The sequence below is a fragment of the Lepidothrix coronata genome, unplaced genomic scaffold (genome assembly GCF_001604755.1).
Source record: "Lepidothrix coronata isolate B3197 unplaced genomic scaffold, Lepidothrix_coronata-1.0 Scaffold44, whole genome shotgun sequence".
Taxonomy (NCBI): domain Eukaryota; kingdom Metazoa; phylum Chordata; class Aves; order Passeriformes; family Pipridae; genus Lepidothrix; species Lepidothrix coronata.
In genome coordinates this window covers 3407768-3421294 of record NW_016690224.1, presented here as the reverse complement: position 1 = coordinate 3421294, position 13527 = coordinate 3407768, and the positions used below count along the sequence as shown (strand labels likewise).

General features: G+C 44.4%; 1 protein-coding gene across 3 annotated transcripts in view; it reads right to left on the bottom strand.

Moving 5' to 3' along the window:
• Positions 1-13527, bottom strand: part of HIC2 (hypermethylated in cancer 2) — a 72280-nt gene that overhangs the window by 24677 nt on the left and 34076 nt on the right. The window contains exon 1 of one of the 3 annotated variants that reach the window (XM_017814141.1): positions 6904-6975. The exons of the other annotated variants lie outside the window; for them this stretch is intronic. The gene's annotated coding sequence lies outside the window, so the exon portion shown is untranslated. Of the gene's footprint in view, positions 1-6903; positions 6976-13527 lie in introns of those variants that run through there. 3 annotated transcript variants of the gene reach the window in all.

Here is a 13527-nt window from a genome sequence, read left to right as displayed (position 1 = left end):
GCAGTAGCTTTTAGCCATTACATCTACAATGCATTTGACTTTTGCGCAATAACCCACAAATTCTCAACCAAGATTACTAAAACCAACAAAAGCAAGAGGTTCCACTTCCTACAATACAAATTCTGCTTCCCTTTTCTTGGTGTACGTACTGAGAGGCTGTGATTGCATCTGCCCACATTGTGTTTAGCAATTGAAATTCGAGAAATATCTTTTCTTCCCCCCCAAAAAAAATCTTAGTACCCATGCCAGATTAAAAAGATAAAGCTTAATTTGCTATCAGGAAGACTGCAGAGAAACAGAAGGCAGACCTGATCAGAAACAGGTTTTTGTGAAACCCTCCCATTCTACTTCCAAATTCACATTTGTCTTCACAGTCCATGACATTTCTCAAACCACTTCTGCACTAAGTTCCTTATTTGTTTATTCCTTCCCAAGATAGCACTTCCATTTATAAAATTCACACTTTAATTGCCAGCACAGACCTGGCTGCCTGTCAGGCTTAGGAAACCTGAAATGAAGCCTTTGCTTTGGCCTGCCAGGGCTCAGCCCTGGGCAGCCCAGCTGTGCCTCCACAGCCCCCCGGCAGGGCCAGGGCACTTCCTTAGAGCAAAGGCTTCAGTAGGGACGAGACCCAGCCAGGAGCTCATTGTTGGAATAATGTGTGTGCACCTACAGAGGAATAAAAAATCCTGTGGCTGCATGAACACCAAAGCAATGTGAACCACTTGTTCCTAAAGTCAGGAGCCATCATCCAGTGAGGATGTCTGCCCAACAGTGTCCAGCATGTGCCATAAATGCCAGTGTCACCTGATGACCCAATGGTGGGCTAACAGTGACTCATTGCCACCGACAGGACACACCTCAGTTACATTTTGAGCAAGACCCGAGGCCCTTCAGCCAATCCCACAGCAGTTTGAGCCAGGTGAGGTGCACCATGTGTGTAGCTGCTGGGTTGGGAATGCTGAAAGATGCTGTTCAAGCTCACCTATGACCACAGGTTAATCATCCAGTAATGTGACTGATGTGATTACAACAGGACAAGGAGCACTGTATTAGACACAGTGCCCTGGGCCTGCATCACGCTGGAAAACTGTCACATGTGTAGCTTGGACACTGGGAGAATCTCCCTAGATCATTTTACCAGTATTGCTGGTCCATTCTTACAGGTGTTTGAAAAAGGAAAGTCTGGATGCGTGGAAGGGATAAAACCACTGAACCCTCTTTGCTCCGTGTTGTAAACATTCATTTTGCTGGTGTGGAGGAAGAAGCAAACGGGGGGAATAAAACTGTACATCCCTTATTTAAAAGAAAGATGACTCGATACCTCAGAAATAGTCTAGTAAGAACACTGTTTCCCTTCACTAATGAAGTTCCATGTCCAGTATTAGGGAAAACTAATCTTTCAGTAACACTTCAGCCACCTCAAAGGGCAATTTAAAAAATAATGTGGGGTTGTGATGTTTAAACAAGTTTTTTTACCAATTACTTGTTAATAGCATCCAGAGGCTCCAAGTAAGAAACAGGATCCATCATTCCAAGCAATTTATAATAGCAATATATAGAGTGAGGCAGAGGATTTGAAGGGAAGAAAAATGCTGGGGGCAGGGAGAGGACGGGAGGTTTAAAAATCACAATTAAGATTGCTGAGTATATCCAAAATATAAAAACTGGAATAAAAGCCAATGCTCTGCACCAAAGCCCTCTGGAAATATAAAGTGTTAAAAAAAAAAAAAAGGGGGGGAAAGGAAAAGTCATTTTGTCCTAGTTTGCCCCATGAGATCAGACCCAGCAGCTTTCCCGCAGCCCACTCTGGAGAGCTCCCTTTGCCACCCCCCTGGGAGCCTTGTGCCCTGGAGTGCTCAGGTGTGCCAGGCACCGACAGCCCACAGGTACAAACTCATCTGCCCCAGGGCTGCCTGGCACACGAACTCAGAATGGTTCTGTGAGCTGGAAGAGAAATCTCCCAAGAAAAGAAAGAAACTCTCCCTATTTTGCTTAGAAAAGCCTCCTCCGGAGAGCGGAGCCGCATTGTTGGGAGGTGGCGATTGACGCCTGCGCTGCAGCCGCTGCTCCCGGGGCAGGGAATGCCACGCTGCAGCAGGCTCGCCTGCTCCAGGTTCACATGGAAGCATTCCAAGCTACTCAGCTTCTGACAGCTCTCCAACTGCTCTTCCACGCGGTGTTGCTTTACATTACATTGCTTTCCCTGCCAGGAGGCACTGCTGTATTACAGTACAGTCGTCTAGCAAAATGTAAAACTGCTTTCTTCACCTCCCAAATACCACCTGACTGTTGCCGCTGCAGTCACGACCATAAGCCCCGCACTCTATTACACTTCCCTGCTTTTGTGCATATGTAAGAGATTTTAATATCTTCCCTCCTCTTCAGCCTCCTTCCCAACTTTCTGCTTCTCCCCTCCCTGTCGTGCTCCCCAGTCCCTTCTGCGGAGGGCAGCCCTCCTCAGCTTCCAGCCCAAGGTGTCACTGCTCGAGTTAAAACATCCAAGTCAGCTCATTAGGGGCATTATCAGGTGACTCGACCGACTGTAGCACCAAGCAGAGAAAGTGTGAAAAATAATTCAAAACATTGTAGTGGCTTACAGCTTCCTTAACAAGCTCAGCTTCCTGTTAAATCAGAATTTTAGCAAAGAAAGCAGGCTACAGAGGCAATTTATAACACACATACACTTTTAGGCATTTGGCTTTTAATTCTCTTCATTTCTGTGTGCAAAACTAGTTCCCTGCACTGCAGTGTAGCTGGTTTCCTTTCTAGTTTTGAACTATAAAAATAGCCATATCATAAGAGCAAAGGTCTAGCTCTGTCTGTTCTTCAGTCATAGCCAGAACAGGGTGGGGGGGAAAAAGGGGGTGGCAAAGGGGGAGGAAAAGCAGTGAAATAGAGTACAGGCAGTCTTTTCCCTTCTTACACCCTGTGCAATTGTTAAAGATCTCCTGATCCAGGGGTTGCATCCAGGCCATCACTTTTAATAAGAACTTATCTGTCCTCCATCGATTTTTCAATCTGTTTAGACTTCTGCTATCCATAACACCCTGTGGCAATGAGTTTCACGTGGTAACTGCTGCTTGACAGAGTGCCTCCTCTCTGCCTGCTTTGAATCAATTCAGCAAACACAAGAACCATGAAGGATCACTCCCTACTCCCCTTCCCCACCCCATTTCTGACAATATAAGACATCTGCAATTTCTGTTATAAGTCATCTCTGCTCTGTGGCAAAGACAGAAATCAGTGAGTGACTTTTCTCTGGCCTTTCCCTGGCCCTCCACTGCCTTTGAGGGGTGGTGATCAGAACTGCACAGCGCTTAAGACACTGGCACACCAGGGATTTACCCAGCAGCACACTGATGGTTTCTGTTTGGTTTACCAGCTTGGGTAAACATTCAGAGAGTTTGTTGATTCCTCAGGGAGCACAGCACTTCCTCCCAGCTGAAGGATCAGTCAGACTTGGCACTGCGATGCAGAAATCACTACCCTGCCTCATGAGCCCCTGCTAATCCCAGGAGACTTGCTTCACCAAATAGAGCTGCTCCACATAATTGCTTGGCTTATCTCCCCTCTCTTAGCTGAGCTACCAAGGTTCCAAAAGCCCTCAAAATTAATGACAGGCATGCTTGCAGATTAAAACCCTCTACCTGTGTAGTGCTGTGTGCATCACTTGTTCCCACAGCACTGCAGTCGCAGCGCTCGGCTGAGGTTTCTCTGTGCTTCTGACAAGCAGCTCCAGTGCTGCTGAATTAGCAAACACTGGGAGGAACATCAGAGTACTTTGTTTGACTCCAGTTTCAGAATTTCTGAGAGGCAGTTGTAGCACATCACAAAAAAGATAACACAAAACAAAGTTATGAACTGAAACACTGAATCTCAGCACACCTGACCAGAAAACCAAGCAGGTAATTTGAGCAAACACAGACTCCTCTGAACACACAGTTAACAAAAGGAGCTCAAGACAGCTTAACAAAATAATAGCACAGACACATTTTACTTCCACAGTTACAAATCTCTGAATTTGAATGAGCAAACTATAGGAATAACAGCCTTTGAGCATCAATGAAAACCTACAACTACATATAGCACACAAAGGCTGGGGGAATAAAGTCATCCAGTCCAGCATATCAAAATCTAAACCTTCCTTCTGGATATCTCATTTGTGGAACATTTTCCACACCGTGCCTGCAAAAATAACACTGGGTGTGTTGAGGTCTGTGGAGAAGAATTCCTTTCCTTCTGTTTCCTAAGGGAACTAACATCGCTTTTACTCAACAGGATGAGGAATCCCTTGCTGGAGCTCTGACATAAAGAGAATTCAGAAAGTCAGCCAGAGACCTGCCCACACCCATCACCATGACTTTCCAAGACTGGAATGAGAAAAAGTTCCGTTTAAGTTGTGCACTCAGCCTCAAATGTCAGTCACCCCTATTTTCTCTTTTGAAATGTATACACAATGTACACACACCTATTTATACACACATGTATAAATCACTTCTGATATTTCTTCTGAAACCCCCACTTTGACTGACATTTCTCACAGTCCCAAATCTAACAGATGGTTCCCCAGTTAATTTACCCCCTGTATTATAAAATGCTGCCATCCATGAGGGATCAGAACCAGCCAGGAGCTTGAATACAGAGAGCACAGCAGCCTGCTCACAATAAGCAGAAAAGTTATCCCTGTAAAGCAGTTCACAAAGAGTGTCTTAAACACTATTACAAGGAAGTGGCAGCCTGCTCAGAGCCACACCAGGCAGGATAGAAAGTCCGAGTCCCTTGAGTCATGGGGCTCGTTCCTTGCTGCTCTCCAGGAAGGTGTGCACAAGCAGGTGAGGGAGCAGACAGTATCTCCTGCCTCACACTGGACTCCAGGCTGTGAGCCACAAAAAGTAGTTTGCTCACATCCCCTTTCGTTGGTAACCAACTGAGAAGCTGCTTTCTTCTCAGTCCAAAAGCATCTAGCTCCAGCTCAAATTGTTTCAGAGAAGATTCAGCTGTGAAGAATGAGGATGCCCTTCATGAGATAAATGTTCTGGCCTCTTGTGGGCATAACTCTCCCAGCAGGAACTGACAACTGATAATGCTGGCACAGAAAATGCATTTAAGCTCAATTCTGTTAATGTGCTCCTCTCCCAGCTGAGACCAGAGGATCCCTGTTCACCTGGTATCTTCCACATTTATCCTGCCATTGTTCCAGAAGCAGAGCTACCACTGGTGAGGAAAAATCACCCATAATAAGGGAGTGGGCTCTACTTCTAAGCCACAGAAAAGCAACAATGGATGAACTGACTTTGCAATTTGAGATGGGTTCTTCTTATCATCTGGGACATTTGCATGAAACAGCTTCCCCAGCTCTTGGTTTAATGAATAAAGGAATCAAATCTTTCAATACATATTGTAAATAACCACAAAGATTTGCCATCTGAAACAGCCATACATGGCTCTCTGCATACCCAGCATTTACAAGTAAACATTTCTCAAGTGATCATCTGCGAGAGCTGAAGTGGGCAGAGCTCAATGCCAGCCAAGCTGACTCTTCAAGGGAAAACTTGGACAACACAATGCTGAAAGTCTTGGAGATGGTGAAGCCACTGCAATCTATGTTCAGTTTTTTCTCAAACACTAAGTTTTTGTAGCACACTGGTAATTTTGCCAGTTGTATCAAATTCTTTGATACCTACTTGGGAGAAAATTTAGTTATCTATTAACATTTGCATGGCTTATTTGAGCTGTGAAAAAAGTCAAGTGGAGAGGTGAAAAAACTTGCCCGAAGTCAAAACGGGACCCCCATCCTCACTCCCTTATCTCCTTGACCTTCTGCAAGTGAAGGACAAACCTGCAGTGATCTGGCTTCAACTGCCCCAGCTCCAGCTGCTGCTCACAGTCACCACATCCATCCCTTCTCCAGGGCAGCCCCAGAGCTGCCCAGCAGGCACATGCTGGGAATAGCTACACCCCAGGATCTATCCATGGGGTTAGGCAGAAAGGAGTATCCAGGGTACCTATCATGGCAACATCTAAATGCAAGTATCAGAGTACTTTGCAGACAAAAAGGGCTTTCCCCCAGGCTGTTTAAAATTTGCATGTTCCTGTGTAGCACTGAAGATAGCAGCAATGGTGATTCATTAAGATAATGATTTAAGTAGGAGGCTTAAGAAAGTCAGGGTGGATTAACATCCAAAGGGCTGCAGTTGGAGCTTCTCCACTCCAGGCTGCCACCCTCCCTTTTAAGGGAAGGGATGAATTCCAAAAGTCAGGAGAACTATGAATTAACAGCAACTATATCACAACTACATTGCACTGAAGCAGAAGAGCACCATCTCTGCTCCTGCCCATTCTCCTTGGCAAGGACAAGCACAAAATTTTATGCTGCAGGAAAATTTTCATGGCATTATAAATAATTGACAATTATAAATTATTGGATTTTCTTTTATTTGATTCGTTTCTTAGTGTAGGTTCTCCTCAAAAAAAAAAAAAAAGGATTGTGTAAATTTCTTTTAAACCAATTTTCCATCCACCTTAAAAACAATACAAATTTTCTTCCCAACACTTGTCTTTCCCCACTATTGAATAATCAGATGGGTTTGATAAATTGATTGCTCCCACATAATAATGTAAATACACACATTGGGAAAAAGCACACAAGTCCTTTCCACACCCCAAGATTTAATCAAATCGTGATCAGTTACGAGCTGAGACATGAATTCTGTCCGTAACACCAGGTTAATGCTCAGACAGTAACAGGCAGCTCATACTTCATCCCTGCTAAGAGAGAGGCCTCTGTACCGTGATTTTGATATATTACTTTCAGTTGCCTTCTAAAGAGATGTACAGGCAGCCAGTTTTGCTGCTGTGCTGCTCACTGGTTATGTGGCACCAGGGCATTGCCCCACTCACCGCTAGCTGTGCTTGGGCTGAACGTCTTCTAGGCACTCTATCCCATGCTGATTCAGAACAGAATAGCTCCCTGGAATGCAATTACAGAAAGAGTGAGGGTTTGTCTTAAAAAGGGATTATTCCAGAACAGCTATTCCTTATTAACTATTCCCAATCACCTCCTGGCTACGTTGATGAAGTTAACTGAGATTCAGATCTGTAACTTACCTCGGTCTGAATCAATGACCCTGTTTAGATGAGCCCTGGTACAGCATCCTACACCCACAGCAATGGCTTTGCCAATAGACTCAGCTGCAATGAAAATAGAGCTGGTGCATGGACACATCTCAGCTGAGTTTGTTTTAAGTTGGGCACATAACAGGATCAAGAAATATGTTAAAAGAAACCAGTTGTTCCTATCATGTCAGATCTCATCAGTGCTGCATGTGACATTTTGTACTTTACAAGTCTCAGGATCTGCTTTGTTCAAACTTGGTTTATTCCTTAGATATATGGTGACCTTAACAGCAGGGAAATTTTGAGTTCTGGAACTTCTTTGTTTATTAAGTTCTTAGCTTGCAAGATTTCTCATCCAAAAGGGCTGAGAAAGTACCTGGCACATCTTCGATGCTTATTGAATACATTAAATAAATCAAACGTTTTATGATAAAATTCCACTCCCCCACACTAAACAGATGTAGGTGCAAGTCAAAGAAGCTTGAAAAATTGCACTAAAATTGATTTTGCTCCAGTTTTCCCCAAAGGAAAAAATTTGAGTGTGGTTTGAGACAAAAACATGGAAAATTTAAGCTATCATGAACAACCAAAGAGAGAAATGGAGGAAAGACAGAAGCCAAAACTAAACTTCACATTCAGCATGCATAATGGATATTCTCTACAGTGTTCTGTATTACAGGCATTCCTGGACTCACACATAAAGTGGGAGTCTTTTTCTTGGGCTCATCTCACTTCTAGAGAAAAACACCACATAGGTTAATGCTGGAGTCTCCTGCCTCCTCAGGGGAAATCACAAACCACAGAGAAGGCTCTTTCACGTTCTGAGGGGCTAGAAAAGATAGGACTCAAGAAAGCTGAGGATGTTGGTCCCAAAACTGGAGGAAGAATTACTTATAGATGCTTGTCAGGTCCTGCAGCATAAAAAAATCTGTGAACTCTTGAACACCTATAACTTAAAATACACACAAAGCCATGTCATGTTGCATGTTACAGGAAGGGAAGAGAAACAACATCCTCTGTTCAGATTGTTTCTAGCCTGTTAGACTATGACTTGGTGTGGTAGGACTGTCAAACATCACCATCTCCATGATGTTCCACGCCTGAGGTCTGTGCCCAGGCAGGCAGGATCTGGGGAGGGGCAGAGGGCAGAGAGTCTCCGTGGACACAGTTCAGTCATTTCCAAGGCTGGTATTGGCATCCCAAAGGAGCTCTCTGACAAAGACAGCACAGAGCTCAGTATTTCAGGACAGCATTCAGCTGCAAGACACACAAGACCACTTCTTGTGTCCCTGAACTCCTTCACACCACACCTCCCACTTTCACACTGACAAAGCTGGTCCATCCTGCACAGAGTGAATCAGGGATCCTGTGTCCAAAAATGGGTGATCCAGCCTGCCATTACTTGATTACATATCTGTAACTATCAGTCTCCTGTTGCATACACCCAGTCTTAGTCCTTGGATGTAATATTTTATGAGCAGCTTTTATAGGTTCTTTTCCCCTTAGGAGAGAAAGTTAAGAGAGGCGTGGCAGAAAGGGGAAAGGGCTATTATAAATATATGCAAGTCAAATCGGGGGGGGATAAAAAAAGGAAAAGAAACTGAAACCACTTCCAGTCTCTCTCCCCCTAATAAATTCCACACTCTCATGGTCTCTGGCACCACTTCACAGTAACCCCAAAAGATGTTCACCTGCTCCCACAGCACTGAGAAACAAACAGTGAAGCGAGAACAAAGAAGCTCCCACCTAGGATGACCAATCTAATCCCCTGACAGCACATGGTGAAGGGAAAACCTTATCATTAAAGGAGAAGAAAAACAAACACACGCGCACACACAGCTCCACTGCTGGGCACTATTAGCATCCTCCCCATTTTCTATATGCATCCAGTATCAGGAGATTTATATTCAGGCCAAAAGCTCAAGCTGGCAGGAGAGGAAAGTACTTTGGAGAAGAGAGGGGAAGGGGGGAAAAAAAAAGCCTACAGTTTCTTGGCTTGTGATCAGCAGGCTGGATGCATTCTGTGGAACTAGGCCAAAGCGTTAGTTATTATATTCAAGAGAACATCTGAATCCCAGCTCAAGGGAGCCGAGTTTGCGGCTCTCATTTATGCTGTATATCAATTGAATATCAAACCACATTTTCCGCCTTCTGAATAATAAAGCTTAATAGTTTGGGACTCCCATATGGTCTATTGTTAAAATATTTCCAAACACTGGCTGCTGTTTTATTTCTGAAGGGAAGATTTCTCTTTCCTCTTCAAGCTTTCTTGTTTAAAAAGATGCTTGTAGCAAAAGCTAAATATATTCATCTTTTAAATAGTTCCAGAGTTTTAAGAAGGGCTGAAAAATGAGAGGATAAGGAAAAGAAAATACATTTTGAAACTAGCTTTTTTTTTTCTTTTTAATGTCACATGCAAATGTTTGTTCCAGGCAGAAGCAGCTGGTGCCACCAGGCTCTGCTGTTCAGAACAGGGGGTGCAGAAGCTTTCAGAAACCATGAGTTGCTCTAACAAAGGAGGGACCACACAGACTCAAACCATTCACAAAAGGACCCAGGCCGATTATTTGACTATTACTTACAAGGAAGCTTGGCCAGTAACGTAGGCAATAAATACTGGAGAAACCTGTTCTGTGCATAACCCGGGTTTGTCTTTTCACAAGTCCTGCTCTCTAATTAGCTACTCATTCCTGGAGGGCATTGCTGATGGATGGAGTGTATCAATTTGGTATATATAAAAAAAAGAGTCAAGAAACTTGTTAAATAATAAAAACATCAGCATAATAAACACTCTGCGGTGTGTTAGGAACGGTCACTAGTGCTCCTTCCCAGCCATACCAGAAAAAAGTACTCCTGTTCTTTCAGAAAAAGATTCAGTGGCTGAGTCTCTAACTCTCAAGGGCTGCAGTGCCCTGCTCAGAGCACAGATGAGAACTCAGAAGTGCTCATCTTCTGGTCCTGCATTCACCCCCTGCTCCCTCAGCAGGAAAGGACTCGACTGCTCTATGAGCAGAAGTGAAAGCTGCGGCACTGCCTGGTCGTGCACTGCTGAGACCCACCAGCTCCACCTCACCCAGCCCCTGCCCTCCCGTGAAGTTCCTCCGTGACCAGAGCTCTTGGTGCAGCCCCAGCCTCAGTGTGTGCTGGTCACTCTGCCAGGCAGAAGGTGCTGAGCTCTGCAGGGCCATCAGTAACACAGCACAAAACCGTAGCTGTTCCTACAGCCCAGGAGCCAAGTAGAAATCCGGCTCTCTCCTCCTTACTCTTTTGTTCTAGCCCTCATTGCTGCTTCTCATTCCTCTCTCCTACTTCCCTCCTTCTGTGTTCCCCTCCCCTCCATCACCTATCTGCCCTCCATCACTCTGCTCCAGTCCACAGGGCTTCAGAGTCAGCTCTCCTAACCCTGAAACTGGTTGCTCTTACTCATCAGCTGCCTCCTCCCCAGAAGGGAAGAAATTCCAGTATTTCAACATTTGCTCCCATCCCAATTCGGGGAGAAAAACTGAAATTAGAGACTCTTTGCAGAACGGAAGTTCACAAGTTTAAAAAGAAAGAAAGAAACAAAAAAAAGGAAACCTATTTATGAACACCAGTACATTTTGTGTCATTTGAAATGGAAGATTTTACATTACTGAAACCAAAGTTGGTTCATTTTGGTTTGGTGACCTGACCTGAGAAATTTTGTTCTGAGTCAGGACACTGTTGAGCTGCTTTTATTCCCACAGTGTTGCACTGCCTCAGCCACTGCAGTTTGGCAGCCTGGTAACCCTGGGCTCACTTCTGGGTCAGACCCCCTGGCTGGAAGGCAGCTCCCATAGCACACACCAGGGTCTCCTGTGGCACAGCACGGCCTCTGGGAGCCCTGCAGTGCCATGTGGGAAGGCCAAGGCCCTTGGAGTCCAGCAGAAGAGGACATGAGACAACAGTTCTCTGAGCAGTTGAGGATGACCTGGAATCCAGCACAGTGTTTTGAACCAATCCTGAGTAAAGCCTTTCAGACCAGCTAGAGAAAAGCAAAGCAAAGGGGGTATTCCCATTCAGGCAGCACAGACAGGTCAAGGGAACATTTCTGGTAAAAAGCTAGTTTATTAGTTTTACAGGTGATCAGAAATCCAGCATTGGGCTTTTCTAGGAAAAAAAGATGTTTCCATTTTAAGGAAACTATACTTTTCCCTGAAAATGCCACTCCAAGGAAAACTCAGATCAGTCTCCTACTGACCACAGCAGCATTCTTACAAATTGTCTTAAAAATAATGGAATGAACAGAGCTCATTCTTGCAAAAATTTCCTCAGCAGGGAACTTAAATTATAGCAATATCAACACCCTCCTGCCTCCTACAGAGCTCCTGGTGTGACCCAAGGACTGCAGGATTTAGTTCATCAACCAAGTTTAATGACTAGTTCAGAGTCTGACAAGTATTGAACCAGAGGGTTTGCAACAGATGTCTGAAGGGTCGATCCCTTGCTGCTTCCAGCCGAGGCACAGACACAGCTTTTATAAGAGCTGGGTAGAAACAAGTGCTGGTGGAGCTGCCGATGGCTCCAAGCTCTGCCCCAAGTCTTAGGGGTGCCACCAATTCCTGCTAAACAAGCAGTTCTTAAAGCAAGTGGAGAGGACTCAGAGGAGCATTAGTATGTATTCACAGAAAGCTGCTTTAGTAATTTTTCTGTAGACTCTGTAATGTTACTCCTGTAATGTGTGTTCTTCCCCCAGGTCTGTAGATCTGAGAGAAGGTGGAGAGTGTGTGTGTGTGTGTGTACAGATTTGATTTACTTTTGAAAAAAAAAGAGGACGAGCAGAGACACTTAGCCTGTAGTTTCAGTGTTGGAAACTGCAATAAACCTCTCTTTTTAAACCCCATAACCCCGTGACTGTTTTATAGTTATAAGGAATCATAACCAGAGAAAGATTTAGCCTAACAGTGATCTGCCCTCAAAGACATTAATCTGTCACGTCTAATCGAAGGGGAATAAGGAGACGAACCTTTCCTCTAAGTAATTCAAACAGATGGCACATGGCTTTGGTGGGAACTTACTGTAAGTTGCCCCTGTAACAAGGGTAAATTTGGCAGCGCTGCACACCCAGAGACGCTATTTACGAGTCAGCGTGAAAGATATCTCTGCACGATTTCCTTGTGTTTTAAAACCTGAATTCACAACGACCGTATCTCACCGCTTTTGTGGTTGACACATTCAACCAGCTTTCCACCCACTTTTTCACCCCCTTTAGTGCCAGCAAGACTGAGTCTCTCTTGTTTGCAAGTTTTTCCTCTTCTCAAAGTAATTCTTTACTTTTGAGGGATCAGCAGAAGATAATCAAATGCACCATGCCAACATGTTAAAGCACATTTTTCTATCAATATTTCAAATACAACTATTAGTCTGGGCCTCTAGTAGCTTCTTTCTTATCCCATAAAGCACACCAAGAATTCAGGTTAGTTTTTCTTTCCATGTCCTATTTAGGAAATATAAGGTTTATTTTCTCTCCCTCTCTCTTTTCCCCCCAAACCTCAATCCCCAATTTCTCTTTCCTAGTTTTTTCATACGACATCTCTTCCCTGCTTCTCCAGACTCACAGTAAAAAGCATTTCTTGATCACCTTGCTCTGGGTTCTTCCTCTCCTCCAGAGGAGCAACAAATGGCTCTTAGGACACTTTGCTCTGTTTCCTCTCCTGGAAGACAGCCAAATCTTACTCAACTCTCTTCCTCAGGTCTGTCACTCAGCCCACTAACCTATCCCCATTTTCCACCCACACTGAACAAGCCATAAGGTTTCCAAACTTGTCTGGAGAGCTTAATCCCAAATTCAGTTTGTTGTCCTATAGGAGACCAGACATGAAACCAATACGAATGCTTAAGAGTTCCCATGATATCTCAAAGCAGGTGAGGACCATTATTGTCAGATTCCTAGCATGCAACAAGGCTGATAGGGAGCACTGAAAGATGTGGGGGAACAAGAGACCAAATGCACATGCAGTGGCAGTCCAGGAGAGTTTACTGAATTCGAAGGAGCAGTAAACTTGCACACTGGTTTTCCAGACCGGTCAGGGGAGGATTGGTATTAGAGAACCCGAGAGTAATCCCCAGATTACCCTTCAACACGCTCACAGGGAGCAAATGTCACTGTGCATGGTGAGCATGGCAGCTCGGGAGCACGCTTTACGTTTCACGTTAATGAGTATTAGCACGGAACCCAAGTTCCTTCCCCTCCCTAATTTTTATATAATTAAAGACCAGAATGAGCATTTTGTTTCAATCTGCAACAGTGACAGACAACAGCACTGCAGAGTAACAGGAAAGGGAGAGAATGAAGAAAAAAATGGAGGTGGTAGACACTTACTGCTCTGGCCACTGCATGAAATGAAGGCTTGAGTGCACATTTTTGCCTGATTGCATAGCTGTCTCTGC